The following is a 4,363-nucleotide window of genomic DNA, read 5'->3' as shown; positions in this document are numbered from 1 at the left end:
CAATTGTGTTGAAGATCTTCTCTATTATCAATGACAATTTCTAACTCTATCTCATTTTATTGCTTTGTTTAATATTCAAGTTTGTTTGGATTGATTTTGATGTTTGATGCTTGATTAGTGTTGTTGTTCTTCATATATTGTTGATTCTTGATTTCCTTAGTTGTTAATTGATTAGATGATGATGTTAGAGTAATTGTTTGGCTAGGGATTGGGTGAAACTTGTATGATTGATTGATTGGGCTTAATTTAGGGATTGAGTGAAACTTGTATGATTGATTGATTAGATGATGATGAATATTTAGAACGTTTCTAGTCTTATCCACTCATTCTAAATTATTGCCAAAATTACGCAAATGAATATTTAGAACGTTTCTAATTTTCTTTTACTTTCCGTCTTTATAACTCATTTTGTTTTTTCGTTCACTTTTATGAGTTTTTCATGATTTTTGTTCTTATTTAGTTATTTCGTTCACTTGAATTTTTATTAGTGACGTTTCAATGTTTTATTTGTTGCACTCTCATGGTTGCGCCCTCATTGATTCTAGGTCATGAAAGCGAAAATATTTGAAGATCAAGGGCTGCCCTCCTCGCGTTCATCATCACGAGAGCACCGACGATAGGGATGCACGAGAGCGCTAGGAGCAAAACTTCGCACAAGGATCTACAAGCGAGCAAGAGGAGCCGTGCATGTCGCGACACCACAGCAGGGGTGCACGCGCGCAGGCCCCTCTATGCGTGCAAGCAGACCCTTGCGTGCGCGCGCACGGGCCTGTGGTGCATGCGCATGGCCCTACTCCGATCCTCTATGCTCGTTTTACAATATATACCCCTTAACTTTTCCTTTTCTAGGGGATGACGATTTCACTTGTACTTGAGATTTTATTTCCTAATTTAGTAGAGAGATAAAGTAGAGAGAGAAACTTTAGATTACTTGTTTTGTACTTCAAATTACACTTTGAGCTTGGATTTCATCTTCAATCAATGAAAATTAGTAAGAATTTCTTTCTTTGAATTTAGTTTTGCTTGCTCTTTCCTTTAATTCTTGAATGTTTGATTTGATTGTTGATCTTTGGTTTGAGAATTTGTTGAATTTTATTTTCTCTTTGATTATGCTTGAAATGATGATGTTTGTAATTCAATTTGCTCTGTTTTTCAATTCCATTATGATTTGTGAGTAGATTAGTAGCTAGGGAGAAGGGGAAGCATGCTTGATTGATGGTTTTTGCTAGTTGATGATTCTTAGATGATTGAATTGTTGCAATTAAATTGGTTGACATAGTTGTGCATGTGATTAATTTGATTAGGAGTGATGAATCTAGATGATTAATCTAGATTGCATAGAAAATTTCAATGACATGAACCCTTGATTTGAGAATTGCTTTAATTGGTTGAATTTGATTGTGATTTTCCTTGTTAGTCATTCATAGTGAACCCTAGCTTGACTTGTAGGAGATAGCTCTTGAATTCTATTAATTGCAACTATTTTTTGTCCTTTGCAACGTTTGAATCAATTGAGTTCTTCATTGATTGGCATAGTCATTGAGCTCTCATGAGGAATCTTAATCCCTAGTGTTAAGCATATTGATTTTCTTGACTTGATTAGTTAATAAAGACCTTAGTTATAATTCAATTCACTTCACCTCTCATTCTTCGAAGTAGCTTGACCATAGGCTATAGCATTCTCCTTCTCATTCCTCGTGGTTCGACTCGGACTTGTCCTATACTAGGAATAAGTTTGACTTTCTTAATTGTTTGATTAGTGGTGCTTTAGATTTCAACGACCTATGTTACCACCACGTTAAATGGCGTCGTTGCCAGGGAGTGATATTGGTGCTTTACTATAGTCGTTAAGTCTACTTCATTTTTAATTGGAAAATACAAAAAGATTTTTCTCTTTTTGGCTACATTTGTAGCCATGCTACTAATTGTTTCTTTTGAGATTGTATGCGTAGAGCACATGGTCGTTCACTAGTGCCACTTGATCCTGAAATTGAGAGGACAATTGCAAGGATAAGAGTTGCTAGACAATTGGGGATTCCGGTGCATATAGGTTTGAAAGTGGGATTGCTCCACCTACAACACCAGCAAATGACTTCGAAATAAGGCCGGCAATGATCACTTTGATAGAGAGGCGACAATTTAGTGGGGCTAAACATGAAAGCCCGCTAAACCATCTCAAAGAGTTCGAAAAGTATTGCAACACAATCAAAGTGAATGGAATTTCCCAAGAATTCATCCGCCTCAAGCTTTTTCCCTTTTCTCTCATAGGGCGTGCCTTGGAATGGTTAGACAAGGAGGTCAAACCCAATTCTCTAAGGACATGGGATGAAGTGACCAAGGTATTTCTATCTCATTTCTACCCACAAAAGAAAACGGCAGAGGCTAGAGCTTTGATTCAAGGTTTCAAACAAAAGTCTAGTGAAAGCCTCTATGAAGCATGGGAGAGATACAAGGAGTATCAAAGAGAATGTCCCCACCACAGAATTCCTACTAACCAAATTATTCAAATCTTCTATGGTGACCTAAGCCCTCAAGGAATGTCGTGTCTTGATAGAGGAGCCGGAGGTCCGATTATGAATAAAACGGAGGAGGAAGTGGTAGACATAATTGAAGACGTAGTGAGGTACTATAGAGATTGGCAAGATGGTTAAATGGAGTCAACTAGCAAGATTAGTTATTCGGTGTACTCGGTTGATCATCTTAATGTCATAAACAACTTATCCTCACAAATGACAAACATGGGGAAGGAAATGTACGCAATCAAGGCAAAGTTGGAAAGTGCTACCTCCGAAGTTTCAAATCTTCCCTCCTAATCTAAGGGGAGAGGTATGTCTTCTAACTCTCAACCCTTTCCCTCTTCTAGTAACATGCCTAGTGGTTGCTTGTTTTGTGATGTTTGTGGATCGTATGATCATGATGCTTCTAATTGCCCTCATGCATGTATGGATGTTTGTGATGATCAAGATGGAAATGTGAATGAGCATGTGAACTATGTGTCAAATAATAATGATTCTAGTTTTGAGAATCAAAGAGGTTAATGGAATGGGAATTATAACAACCATGGAAATTTTGACAACTATAACCAAGGTGGTGGTAATAGAAACCAAGGGAACAAAAATTCCCGAGGTAATTATAACAATCAAGGTTATAGTAGCCAAAATCAAAACCAACATTATGGTAATCATGACAAGGGTTATGGTCAAAATCAAAGTAGAGGTAATTGGAACAATCAAAATAGGGGAAATTTTCAAAACAATGCTCAAAGGGGTACCCCACCTGTTTTTGCTTCAAAGACCCAAATTGATAATTCCTATGTTCAACCTTCTTCTTCTTCTAGGACTAACTTGGAGGAAATCATTGAAAACCAAACCAAGTTGTTGAACACCTACATGGCGGTTAATGATAAGAAGTTTAATGAAATGATGACCCATAATAAGATGCTTGAAAACCAAATTTCTCAACTTGCCAATGCTTTGAAAGACTATGCCAGCCCTTCTTCTTTACTTTCTCAAGGCCTAGACCCTAAGATACCCATTAATGCCATAGTCACAAGAAGTGGTAGGGTGTTTGAGGAGAGTTTGTCTAGCAAGAGTAAGAGTGAGGAGGGTGCCAAGGAGGTTTAAGTTGAGGATGAGGGAGATGGTGCACCTTTGAGTGAAGTAATGGTAGAGCCACCTAAGGAGGTGAAGGAAGAGAGAGAAGTTATGAAACCCAAGCTTCCTTATCAACAAAGATTCATGAGACACAAGTTGGATGAACAATTTGGAAGATTTATTGACATGCTCAAACAAATTCATCTTTCTCTATCATTTACCGATGCTGTCACCCAAATGCTGAATTATGCAAAATGCTTAAAGACATTTTGAGTGGTAGGAGGACTTGTGATGTTATGGAGACGGTGAACATGACCGAGAATTATAGCGAAATCATAATGAACAAGATGCCACCTAATCTAAAAGATCCCGGAAACTTTTCCATCCCTTGTGCTATTTACAAAATGCAAATCGATAATGCCCTATGTGACCTAGGAGCTAGTGTTAGCCTTATGCCATATTCGGTGTACCAAATACTTGAACTAGGGGAACTCTTGCCTACCAACATTACTTTGAAATTGGTCGATAGATCAATCAAGTTTCCAAAGGGTAAGGTGGAGGATGTCCCTTTGAGGGTTGGCAAATTTGTTATTCCGGTGGATTTTGTGGTACTTGAGACGGACGAAGATGCTAGCATTCCTATTATTCTAGGTAGACCCTCTTGATCATGTTGTGTCTTCTATGCATGAGCAATTTCTCACCTCTAATGATGCTCTTGAGAATGTTTTGTTGAATAAGGAAAAGATAGGTGTTCCTAGGGAAGAGATGGC

General features: G+C 37.9%; 1 non-coding gene across 1 annotated transcript; it reads right to left on the bottom strand.

Moving 5' to 3' along the window:
• Positions 1 to 2,379: 2,379 nt before the first annotated feature.
• LOC145573296 (small nucleolar RNA R71) lies at positions 2,380 to 2,485 on the bottom strand. The gene has a single exon (XR_014097345.1). It is a non-coding gene; the product is annotated as a small nucleolar RNA R71 (small nucleolar RNA).
• Positions 2,486 to 4,363: the final 1,878 nt, after the last annotated feature.

Source organism: Chenopodium album, chromosome 12 (assembly GCF_948465745.1).
Source record: "Chenopodium album chromosome 12, dcCheAlbu1.1, whole genome shotgun sequence".
Classification (NCBI taxonomy): domain Eukaryota; kingdom Viridiplantae; phylum Streptophyta; class Magnoliopsida; order Caryophyllales; family Amaranthaceae; genus Chenopodium; species Chenopodium album.
This window is presented reverse-complemented; position numbering and strand designations above follow the sequence as displayed.